At 40.9% G+C, this 13424-nt stretch overlaps 1 protein-coding gene across 1 annotated transcript in view; it reads left to right on the top strand.

The window, feature by feature from the left end:
- Positions 1-13424, top strand: part of LOC128651692 (C4b-binding protein alpha chain) — a 239370-nt gene that overhangs the window by 154474 nt on the left and 71472 nt on the right. The gene's annotated exons all lie outside the window — the stretch shown is intronic.

Here is a 13424-nt window from a genome sequence, read left to right as displayed (position 1 = left end):
AATAAATAGTTTAACCCCTAAACCGCCGCTCCCGGACCCCGCCGCAACCTATATTAAACTTATTAACCCCTAATCTGCCCCCCTACACTGTCCCCACCTATAATACATTTATTAACCCCTATCCTGCCCCCCACTACACCGCTGCCACTGTAATAAAATTATTAACCCCTAAACCTAAGTCTAACCCTAACCCTAACACCCCCCTAACTTAAATATAAAATAAATCTAACTAATATTTCTCTTATTAACTAACGGCTAGATTTAGAGTTTTGTCGGTAACGACCCGAAAAGCTAACACTGGCTTTTTTCTGGCCGCACCTTTTAAATAACTCTGGTATTGAGAGTCCACAGAATGGCTGCGTTAGGCTCCAAAAAAGGAGCGTAGAGCATATTTAACGCAACTTCAACTCTCGATACCAGAGTTGCTTACGCAAGCGGCCAGCTTCAAAAACGTGCCCGTGCACGATTCCCCCATAGGAAACAATGGGGCTGTTTGAGCTGAAAAAAAACCTAACACCTGCAAAAAAGCCGCGTTCAGCTCCTAACGCAGCCCCATTGTTTGCTATGGGGAAACACTTCCTACGTCTGCACCTAACACTCTAACATGTACCCCGAGTCTAAACACCCCTAACCTTACACTTATTAACCCCTAATCTGCCGCCCCCGCTATCGCTGACCCCTGCATATTATTATTAACCCCTAATCTGCCGCTCCGTAAACCGCCGCTACTTACATTTTCCCTATGTACCCCTAATCTGCTGTCCCTAACACCGCCGACCCCTATATTATATTTATTAACCCCTAATCTGCCCCCCACAACGTCGCCTCCACCTGCCTACACTTATTAACCCCTAATCTGCCGACCGGACCACACCGCTATTATAATAAAGTTATTAACCCCTAATCCGCCTCACTAACCCTATAATAAATAGTATTAACCCCTAATCTGCCCTCCCTAACATCGCCGACACCTAACTTCAAACATTAACCCCTAATCTGCCGACTGGAGCTCACCGCTATTCTAATAAATGTATTAACCCCTAAAGCTAAGTCTAACCCTAACACTAACACCCCCCTAACTTAAATATAATTTTAATCTAACGAATCTAACGAAATTAATTAACTCTTATTAAATAAATTATTCCTATTTAAAGCTAAATACTTACCTTTAAAATAAACCCTAATATAGCTACAATATAAATAATAATTATATTGTAGCTATCTTAGGATTTATATTTATTTTGCAGGTAACTTTCAATTTATTTTAACTAGGTACAATAGTTATTAAATAGTTATTAACTATTTAATAGCTACCTAGCTAAAATAAAGAGAAATTAACCTGTAAAATAAAAACTAACCTAAGTTACAATTACACCTAACACTACACTATACTTTAATACATTATTTCTATTTAAAACTAAATACTTACCTGTAAAATAATTATATTGTAGCTATTTTAGGATTTATATTTATTTTACAGGTAACTTTGTATTTATTTTAACTAGGTACAATAGTTATTAAATAGTTATTAACTATTTAATAACTACCTAGCTAAAAGAAATACAAAATTACCTGTAAAATAAATCCTAACCTAAGTTACAATTAAACCTAACACTACACTATAATTAAATTAATTAAATAAATTAACTACAAATAACTACAATTAAATACAATTACATAAACTAACTAAAGTACAAAAAATAAAAAAGCTAAGTTACAAAAAATAAAAAAAATAAGTTACAAACATTTCAAAAATATTACAACAATTTTAAGCTACTTACACCTAATCTAAGCCCCCTAATAAAATAACAAAGCCCCCCAAAATGAAAAAAATGCCCTACCCTATTCTAAATTAAAAAGTTCAAAGCTCTTTAACCTTACCAGCCCTTAAAAGGGCCTTTTGCGGGGCATGCCCCAAAGAATTCTGCTCTTTTGCCTGTAAAAGAAAAATACAACCCCACCAACATTAAAACCCACCACCCACATACCCCTAATCTAACCCAAACCCCCCTTAAAAAAACCTAACACTACCCCCCTGAAGATAATCCTACCTTGAGTTGTCTTCAGCCAGCCGACCATCGATGGAACCGAAGAGTAGATCCGGAGTGGCAGAAGTCATCATCCAGGCGGCACTGAAGAAGTCTTCCATCCGGGCGATGTCATCTTCCAAGCGGCGTCTTCAATCTTCATCCATCCAGAGCGGAGCGTAGCGGAGCCATCTTCAGACGAGCCGACGCGGAGCCATCCTCTTCTTCCCGATGAATGGATATTCCTTTAAGGGAAGTCATCCAAGATGGCATCCCTTAAATTCCGATTGGCTGGTAGGATTCTATCAGCCAATCGGAATTAAGGTAGGAAAAATCTGATTGGCTGATTGAATCAGCCAATCAGATTGAAGCTCAATCCGATTGGCTGATCCAATCAGCCAATCAGATTGAGCTCGCATTCTATTGGCTGATCGGAAAAGCCAATAGAATGCGATCTCAATCAGATTGGCTGATTGGATCAGCCAATCGGATTGAACTTCAATCTGATTGGCTGATTCAATCAGCCAATCAGATTTTTCCTACCTTAATTCCGATTGGCTGATAGAATCCTATCAGCCAATCGGAATTGAAGGAACGCCATCTTGGATGACGTCCCTTAAAGGAATATCCATTCGTCGGTTGTCATCGGGAAGAAGAGGATGGCTCCGCGTCGGCTCGACTGAAGATGGCTCCGCTCCGCTCCGCTCTGGATGGATGAAGATTGAAGATGCCGCTTGGAAGATGACATCGCCCGGATGGAAGACTTCTTCAGCGCCGCCTGGATGATGACTTCATCGGATGGAAGATTTCTTCAGCGCCCCTTGGATGATGACTTCTGCCGCTCCGGATCTCCTCTTCAGTTCCATCGATGGTCGGCTGGCTGAAGACAACTCAAGGTAGGATGATCTTCAGGGGGGTAGTGTTAGGTTTTTTTAAGGGGGGTTTGGGTTAGATTAGGGGTATGTGGGTGGTGGGTTTTAGTGTTGGGGGGGTTGTATTTTTCTTTTACAGGCAAAAGAGCAGAATTCTTTGGGGCATGCCCCGCAAAAGGCCCTTTTAAGGGCTGGTAAGGTAAAAGAGCTTTGAACTTTTTAATTTAGAATAGGGTAGGGCATTTTTTTTTATTTTGGGGGCTTTGTTATTTTATTAGGGGGCTTAGATTAGGTGTAAGTAGCTTAAAATTGTTGTAATATTTTTGAAATGTTTGTAACTTATTTTTTTTATTTTTTGTAACTTAGCTTTTTTTATTTTTTGTACTTTAGTTAGTTTATGTAATTGTATTTAATTGTAGTTATTTGTAGTTAATTTATTTAATTAATTTAATGATAGTGTAGTGTTAGGTTTAATTGTAACTTAGGTTAGGATTTATTTTACAGGTAATTTTGTATTTATTTTAGCTAGGTAGTTATTAAATAGTTAATAACTATTTAATAACTATTCTAACTAGCTAAAATAAATACAAAGTTACCTGTAAAATAAATTTAAATCCTAAAATAGCTACAATGTAATTATTAATTATATTGTAGCTATCTTAGGGTTTATTTTACAGGTAAGTATTTAGTTTTAAATAGAAATAATTTATTAAAGTATAGTGTAGTGTTAGGTGTAATTGTGACTTAGGTTAGTTTTTATTTTACAGGTTAATTTCTCTTTATTTTGCCTAGGTAGCTATTAAATAGTTAATAACTATTTAATAGCTATTGTACCTAGTTAAAATAAATTGAAATTTGCCTGTAAATCCTAAGATAGCTACAATATAATTATTATTTATATTGTAGCTATATTAGGGTTTATTTTAAAGGTATTTAGTTTTAAATAGGATTAACTTAGTTAATAAGAGAAATATTATTTAGATTTATTTAATTAATATTTAAGTTAGGGGGTGTTAGGGTTAGGGTTAGACTTAGGTTTAGGGGTTAATAATTTTATTACAGTGGCGGCGGTGTGGGGGGGCAGGATTGGGGTTAATAAATTTATTATAGGTGGCGACGGTGTAGGGGGGGCAGATTAGGGGTTAATAAGTTTAATATAGGTTGCGGCGGGGTCCGAGAGCGGCGGTTTAGGGGTTAACATATATATTATAGCTTGCGGTGGGCTCCGGGAGCGGCGGTTTAGGGGTTAAACTATTTATTTAGTTGCGGCGAGGTCCGGGATCAGCAGGATAGGGGTTAATAACTTTATTATAGGTTGCGGCGGTATAGGGGGGGCAGGATAGGGGTTACTAGGTATAATGTAGGTGGCGGCGGGGTCCAGGAGCGGCGGTTTTGGGGTTAATACATTTATAAGAGTTGCGGCGGGGTCTAGGAGCGGCGGTTTAGGGGTTAATAACTTTATTGAGTTGCGGGGGTCTCCGGGGGCGCCGGTATAGGGGGTAGAACAGTGTAGTTAGTGTGGGTGCTTAGTGACAGGCTACTAATAAAGCTGTGAAAAAGCCGAAGAGCAGCGAGATCGGATGAGTGATAACTCTCACAGTCCGCTGCTCATCGCCCCGTACTTGGTACGCGGCTTTTTGACAGCTTTATTGATAACTTAGGCAAAATTTTGCAGGTCCGCGGCGGCGATGGTAGGCGAGCTTAGGCGGGCTTATTGAACCGACGAAGGCAGGTAAAGTAGACAGCTTGATAACTACCCCCCATAAGCTGCTGTTATTTGTCTCACCAGCCATGTTAAAGTGATTGTAAATCCTAGCGTCTGTGAAACGCTAGGATTTACCATTGAAACAAATAAAGGGGATTTTTTGTAACTTAGCTTTTTTTATTTTTTGTACTTTAGTTAGTTTATGTAATTGTATTTAGTTTTAGTTATTTGTAGTTAATTTATTTAATTAATTTAATGATAGTGTAGTGTTAGGTTTAATTGTAACTTAAGTTAGGATTTATTTTACAGGTAATTTTGTATTTCTTTTAGCTAGGTAGTTATTAAATAGTTAATAACTATTTAATAACTATTCTAACTAGCTAAAATAAATACAAAGTTACCTGTAAAATAAATTTAAATCCTAAAATAGCTACAATGTAATTATTAATTATATTGTAGCTATCTTAGGGTTTATTTTACAGGTAAGTATTTAGTTTTAAATATAAATAATTTATTAAAGTATAGTTTAGTGTTAGGTGTAATTGTAACTTAGGTTAGTTTTTATTTTACAGGTTAATTTCTCTTTATTTTAGCTAGGTAGCTATTAAATAGTTAATAACTATTTAATAGCTATTGTACCTAGTTAAAATAAATTGAAATTTGCCTGTAAAATCAAAATAAATCCTAAGATAGTTACAATATAATTATTATTTATATTGTAGCTATATTAGGGTTTATTTTAAAGGTAAGTATTTAGTTTTAAATAGGATTAACTTAGTTAATAAGAGAAATATTATTTAGATTTATTTAATTAATATTTAAGTTGGGGGGTGTTAGGGTTAGACTTAGGTTTAGGGGTTAATAATTTTATTACAGTGGCGGCGGTGTGGGGGGGGCAGGATTGGGGTTAATAAATTTATTATAGGTGGCGACGGTGTAGGGGGGGCAGATTAGGGGTTAATAAGTTTAATATAGGTTGCGGCGGGGTCCGGGAGCGGCGGTTTAGGGGTTAACATATATATTATAGCTTGCAGTGGGCTCCGGGAGCGGCGGTTTAGGGGTTAAACTATTTATTTAGTTGCGGCGAGGTCCGGGATCAGCAGGATAGGGGTTAATAACTTTATTATAGGTTGCGGCGGTATAGGGGGGGCAGGATAGGGGTTACTAGGTATAATGTAGGTGGCGGCGGTGTCCGGGAGCGGCGGTTTTGGGGTTAATACATTTATAAGAGTTGCGGCGGGGTCTAGGAGCGGCGGTTTAGGGGTTAATAACTTTATTGAGTTGCGGGGGGCTCCGGGGGCGCCGGTATAGGGGGTAGAACAGTGTAGTTAGTGTGGGTGCTTAGTGACAGGCTAGCAATAAAGCTGTGAAAAAGCCAAAGAGCAGCGAGATTGGATGAGTGATAACTCTCACAGTCCGCTGCTCATCGCCCCGTACTTGGTGCGCGGCTTTTTGACAGCTTTATTGATAACTTAGGCGAAATTTTGCAGGTCCGCGGCGGCGATGGTAGGCGAGCTTAGGCAGGCTTATTGAACCGACGAAGGCAGGTAAAGTAGACGGCTTGATAACTACCCCCCATAAGCTGCTGTTATTTGTCTCACCAGCCATGTTAAAGTGATTGTAAATCCTAGCGTCTGTGAAACGCTAGGATTTACCATTGAAACAAATAAAGGGGACTTTCAGTCATGAAGTATAAAGTACTTCATGCTGAAAGTTCCTTTATTTGTTTGAAGCTCAGGCAGCTCATGGCAGAATGCTATTTTGCTGAGAGTTGACGTTTCCACCTCTTAGCCAATAGCCAGTTGGAATGCAAAGCTATTTGCTAAGAGGTGGAAACATCACCTCACAGCAAAATAGCATTTTGCCGTGGGCTGCTTGAGCAGCTCAGTGCTGTGAACTCTTCAAACAAATAAAGGAACTTTCAGCATGAAGTATTTTATACTTCATGAATGAAAGTCCCCTTTATTTGTTCCAATGGTAAATCAAATCATTTCACAAACGCTAGGATTTACAATCTTTTTAAGCTTATAAACACACATTTATAGGCAAGCAACACCTATGGTTGGGGGATCAAAACCTCGCTAGTATGGAGAGAAATCACAAAATCTTTGGGACTTGTTTTGGCCATTATATTGTAATGTATGTATTCCGACGTTCACATCTAAAATCCTACATGTTAAATAAACAGCCCTCAATCTAAAATGTGCAGTTCTAAAATTCTTTCAGTGATCTCTCAGAGTTGAGAAGACTTAGATAATCTCACCAGAGAGGAGAACTTTAGATCATCTGGTCCTTTGTAACAATGCCCAGACTTGGACTGGCCATAAGGCATACAGAGCCAATGCCTTGTGGGCTAGGCTCTTTTATGGGCCTTGTTGCTATGTAGAAGCCCTACCCTCTGTTAATAAAGGTAACTAACAATAGGAAAGCTGCCTATTTTGTAAAGAATAAAGAACATTTTCTGTCTGACTTTTAAGTAGAGGTGAGGTGCTGAAGGAAGAGAGATTTAGGGCTAGATTACAAGTTTAGCACAAAATAGCACTCTACTTAGTAATACCAGTGCACGCAAATATACGCTGATATTACAAGTTAGGTGCAATGCGAATGTAACTTTGCGTTTGCATTGCATGGAAGCTTTGCGCTCATGAGAGTGTGCTTCAGTGGGCTCCAATGGGAGCCTCGTTCTCATGCCGTTAGACACAGCATGAGAACGAGCACAGCGTAGGGGTAAGTCGCACAGTAATGGGCAGCAAATATAAATAACAAAATTTATGCTTACCTGATAAATTCCTTTCTCCTGTAGTGTAGTCAGTCCACGGGTCATCCATTACTTATGGGATTATAACTCCTCCCTAACAGGAAGTGCAAGAGGATCACCCAAGCAGAGCTGCTATATAGCTCCTCCCCTCTACGTCATACCCAGTCATTCGACCGAAACCAAACGAGAAAGGAGAAACTATAGGGTGCAGTGGTGACTGGAGTTTAATTTAAAATTTAGACCTGCCATAAAAAACAGGGCGGGCCGTGGACTGACTACACTACAGGAGAAAGGAATTTATCAGGTAAGCATAAATTTTGTTTTCTCCTGTTAAGTGTAGTCAGTCCACGGGTCATCCATTACTTATGGGATACCAATACCAAAGCTAAAAGTACACGGATGACGGGAGGGACAGGCAGGATCTTTACACGGAAGGAACCACTGCCTGAAGAACCTTTCTCCCAAAAACAGCCTCCGAAGAAGCAAAAGTGTCAAATTTGTAAAATTTGGAAAAAGTGTGAAGCGAAGACCAAGTTGCAGCCTTGCAAATCTGTTCAACAGAGGCCTCATTCTTAAAGGCCCAAGTGGAAGCCACAGCTCTAGTAGAATGAGCTGTAATTCTTTCAGGAGGCTGCTGTCCAGCAGTCTCATAGGCTAAACGTATTATGCTACGAAGCCAGAAAGAGAGAGAGGTAGCAGAAGCTTTTTGACCTCTCCTCTGTCCAGAATAAACGACAAACAGGGAAGAAGTTTGGCGAAAATCTTTAGTTGCCTGTAAATAAAATTTCAGGGCACGGACGACGTCCAGATTGTGCAGAAGTCGTTCCTTCTTTGAAGAAGGGTTAGGGCACAATGATGGAACAACAATCTCTTGATTGATATTCCTGTTAGTGACTACCTTAGGTAAGAACCCAGGTTTAGTACGCAGAACTACCTTGTCTGAATGAAAAATCAGATAAGGAGAATCACAATGTAAGGCCGATAATTCAGAGACTCTTCGAGCCGAGGAAATAGCCATTAAAAACAGAACTTTCCAAGATAACAGCTTGATATCAATGGAATGAAGGGGTTCAAACGGAACACCCTGTAAAACGTTAAGAACTAAGTTTAAGCTCCACGGGGGAGCAACAGTCTTAAACACAGGCTTAATCCTGGCCAAAGCCTGACAAAAAGACAGACGTTTGTGCAAAAGGATGGACAGAGCTGAGATCTGTCCCTTTAAAGAACTAGCAGATAAACCCTTTTCTAAACCTTCTTGTAGAAAAGACAATATCCTAGGAATCCTAACCTTACTCCATGAGTAACTCTTGGATTCGCACCAATGCAAATATTTACGCCATATTTTATGGTAAATTTTCCTGGTAACAGGTTTCCTCGCCTGTATTAAGGTATCAATTACTGACTCCGAAAATCCACGCTTTGATAAAATCAAGCGTTCAATCTCCATGCAGTCAGCCTCAGAGAAATTAGATTTTGATGTTTGAAAGGACCCTGAATCAGAAGGTCCTGTCTCAGAGGCAGAGACCAAGGTGGACAGGATGACATGTCCACTAGATCTGCATACCAGGTCCTGCGTGGCCACGCAGGCGCTATTAGAATCACCGATGCTCTCTCCTGTTTGATCCTGGCAATCACTCGAGGAAGCATCGGGAAGGGTGGAAACACATAAGCCATGTTGAAGGCCCAAGGTGCTGTCAGAGCATCTATCAGAACCGCTCCCGGGTCCCTGGACCTGGACCCGTAACAAGGAAGCTTGGCGTTCTGGCGAGACGCCATGAGATCCAGATCTGGTTTGCCCCAACGCCGAAGTATTTGGGCAAAGACCTCCGGATGAAGTTCCCACTCCCCCGGATGAAAAGTCTGGCGACTTAGAAAATCCGCCTCCCAGTTCTCCACGCCTGGGATGTGGATCGCTGATAGGTGGCAAGAGTGAGACTCTGCCCAGTGAATTATCTTTGAGACTTCCATCATCGCTAGGGAACTCCTTGTCCCTCCCTGATGGTTGATGTAAGCCACAGTCGTGATGTTGTCCGACTGAAACCTGATGAACCTCAGAGTTGCTAACTGAGGCCAAGCCAGAAGGGCATTGAAAACTGCTCTTAATTCCAGAATGTTTATGGGAAGGAGACTCTCCTCCTGAGTCCATGATCCCTGAGTCTTCAGGGAATTCCAGACAGCGCCCCAACCTAGCAGGCTGGCGTCTGTTGTTACAATCGTCCAATCTGGTCTGCTGAAGGGCATCCCCTTGGACAGATGTGGCCGAGAGAGCCACCATAGAAGAGAATTTCTGGTCTCTTGATCCAGATTCAGCATAGGGGACAAATCTGAGTAATCCCCATTCCACTGACTTAGCATGCACAATTGCAGTGGTCTTAGATGCAGGCGTGCAAAGGGTACTATGTCCATTGCCGCTACCATTAAGCCGATTACCTCCATGCATTGAGCCACTGACGGGTGTGGAATGGAATGAAGGACACGGCAAGCATTTAGGAGTTTTGTTAACCTGTCCTCTGTCAGGTAAATTTTCATTTCTACAGAATCTATAAGAGTCCCTAAGAAGGGAACTCTTGTAAGTGGCAATAGAGAACTCTTTTCTTCGTTCACCTTCCACCCATGTGACCTTAGAAATGCCAGTACTAACTCTGTATGAGACTTGGCAGTTTGGAAACTTGACGCTTGTATCAGAATGTCGTCTAGGTACGGAGCTACCGATATTCCTCGCGGTCTTAGTACCGCCAGAAGAGAACCCAGAACCTTTGTAAAGATTCTTGGAGCAGTAGCTAACCCGAAGGGAAGAGCTACAAACTGGTAATGCCTGTCTAGGAAGGCAAACCTTAGGTACCGGTAATGATCTTTGTGAATCGGTATGTGAAGGTAGGCATCCTTTAAATCCACTGTGGTCATGTACTGACCCTTTTGGATCATGGGTAAGATTGTCCGAATAGTTTCCATTTTGAATGATGGAACTCTTAGGAATTTGTTTAGGATCTTTAAATCCAAGATTGGTCTGAAGGTTCCTTCTTTCTTGGGAACCACAAACAGATTTGAGTAAAACCCTTGTCCGTGTTCCGACCGCGGAACCGGGTGGATCACTCCCATTAGTAAAAGATCTTGTACACAGCGTAGAAACGCCTCTTTCTTTATCTGGTTTGCTGACAACCTTGAAAGATGAAATCTCCCTTTTGGAGGAGAAGCTTTGAAGTCCAGAAGATATCCCTGAGATATGATCTCTAACGCCCAGGGATCCTGGACATCTCTTGCCCAAGCCTGGGCTAAGAGAGAAAGTCTGCCCCCCACTAGATCCGTTTCCGGATTGGGGGCCCTCACTTCATGCTGTCTTAGGGGCAGCAGCAGGTTTTCTGGCCTGCTTGCCCTTGTTCCAGGTCTGGTTAGGTTTCCAGCCCTGTCTGTAGCGAGCAACAGTTCCTTCCTGTTTTGGAGCGGAGGAAGTTGATGCTGCTCCTGCCTTGAAGTTACGAAAGGCACGAAAATTAGACTGTCTAGCCCTTGGTTTGGCTCTGTCTTGAGGCAGGGCATGGCCCTTACCTCCAGTAATGTCAGCGATAATTTCTTTCAAACCGGGCCCGAATGATGTCTGCCCTTTGAAAGGTATGTTAAGTAATTTAGATTTAGAAGTCACATCGGCTGACCAGGATTTAAGCCACAGCGCTCTGCGCGCCTGAATGGCGAATCCGGAGTTCTTAGCCGTAAGTTTAGTTAAGTGTACTACGGCATCAGAAATAAATGAATTAGCTAGCTTAAGGACTCTAAGCTTGTCTGTAATCTCATCCAACGTAGCTGAGCTAATGGTCTCTTCCAGAGACTCAAACCAGAATGCAGCCGCAGCCATGACAGGCGCAATGCATGCAAGGGGTTGCAATATAAAACCTTGTTGAACAAACATTTTCTTAAGGTAACCCTCTAACTTTTTATCCATTGGATCTGAAAAAGCACAGCTATCCTCCACCGGGATAGTGGTGCGCTTAGCCAAAGTAGAAACTGCTCCCTCCACCTTAGGGACCGTCTGCCATAAGTCCCGTGTGGTGGCGTCTATTGGAAACATTTTCCTAAATATAGGAGGGGGTGAGAAAGGCACACCGGGTCTGTCCCACTCCTTGTTAACAATTTCTGTAAGCCTTTTAGGTATAGGAAAAACGTCAGTACACGTCGGTACCGCAAAATATTTATCCAGCCTACATATTTTCTCTGGGATTGCAACCGTGTTACAATCATTCAGAGCCGCTAATACCTCCCCTAGTAACACACGGAGGTTCTCAAGCTTAAATTTAAAATTTGAAATGTCTGAATCCAGTTTATTTGGATCAGATCCGTCACCCACAGAATGAAGCTCTCCGTCTTCATGTTCTGCAAATTGTGACGCAGTATCAGACATGGCCCTATTATTATCAGCGCACTCTGTTCTCACCCCAGAGTGGTCGCGTTTACCCCTAAGTTCTGGCAATTTAGATAAAACTTCAGTCATAACATTAGCCATGTCTTGCAAAGTGATTTGTAAGGGCCGCCCTGATGTACTTGGCGCCACAATATCACGCACCTCCTGAGCGGGAGATGCAGGTACTGACACGTGAGGAGAGTTAGTCGGCATAACTTCCCCCTCGTTGTCTGGTGAAATTTTCTTGACATGTACAGATTGGCTTTTACTTAAAGTAGCATCAATGCAATTAGTACACAATTTTCTATTGGGCTCCACATTGGCCTTTGAACATATTGCACAAAGAGATTCCTCTGTGTCAGACATGTTTAAACAAACTAGCAATTAGACTAGCAAGCTTGGAAAATACTTTTCAAATAAATTTACAAGCAATATAAAAAACGTTACTGTGCCTTTAAGAAGCACACAAAACTGTCACAGTTGAAATAACAATGAACCGTATTAGTTATAGCAACCAAATTTTCACAGTAAATGCATTAAGTTAGCAAAGGATTGCACCCACTAGCAAATGGATGATTAACCCCTTAATACCAAAAAACGGATAACAATTAAAAATATAAACGTTTTTATCACAGTCAAAGCACAGTCTCACAGGTCTGCTGTGAGTGATTACCTCCCTCAAAACTAGTTTTGGAGACCCCTGAGCTCTGTAGAGACGTCCTGGATCATGCAGGGAGAAAAAGGAAGACTGTGACTAAATTTCTACTGCGCAATAAAGCGCCAAAATAGGCCCCTCCCACTCATAATACAACAGTGAGGAAGCTCAGTAAACTGATTTTATTCATAAACAAACAACAGCCATGTGGAAAAATAATGCCCATAAAATTTTTCACCAAGTACCTCAGAGAAAAAACGATTAACATGCCAGTAAACGTTTTAAATATAAAATTATGAAATGTTATTAAAAAGCCTGCTGCTAGTCGCTTTCACTGCAGAATAGGCTATAAGTTTTATGTATACAGTATTTTCTTAGTGAAGTGCCATTCCCCAGAAATACTTCAGTGTAAACATACATACATATCAGCCTGATACCAGTTGCTACTACTGCATTTAAGGCTGCACTTACATTACATCGGTATTAGCAGTATTTTCTCAGTCAATTCCATTCCTTAGAAAATAATATACTGCAACATACCTCCTTGCAGGTGAACCCTGCCCGCTGTCCCCTGTTCTGAAGTTACCTCGCTCCTCAGAATGGCCGAGAACAGCAAATGGATCTTAGTTACGTCCGCTAAGATCATACACAAACTCAGGTAGATTCTTCTTCTAATGCTGCCTGAGAAAAAACAACACACTCCGGTGCTGTTTAAAATAACAAACTTTTGATTGAAGAAATAAAAACTAAGTTTAACAACCACAGTCCTCTCACACGTCCTATCTATTAGTTAGGTGCAAGAGAATGACTGGGTATGACGTAGAGGGGAGGAGCTATATAGCAGCTCTGCTTGGGTGATCCTCTTGCACTTCCTGTTAGGGAGGAGTTATAATCCCATAAGTAATGGATGACCCGTGGACTGACTACACTTAACAGGAGAAATATATGTTTATTATTATATACATATATTTGTATGTGTTAATATGTGTATATATTAACTCATTCATATATATG

The sequence above is a fragment of the Bombina bombina genome, chromosome 3, assembly GCF_027579735.1.
Source record: "Bombina bombina isolate aBomBom1 chromosome 3, aBomBom1.pri, whole genome shotgun sequence".
NCBI classification, from domain to species: Eukaryota; Metazoa; Chordata; class Amphibia; order Anura; family Bombinatoridae; genus Bombina; species Bombina bombina.
The sequence above is the reverse complement of the archived record's forward strand: the minus strand, read 5'-3'. Positions and strand labels throughout refer to the sequence as shown.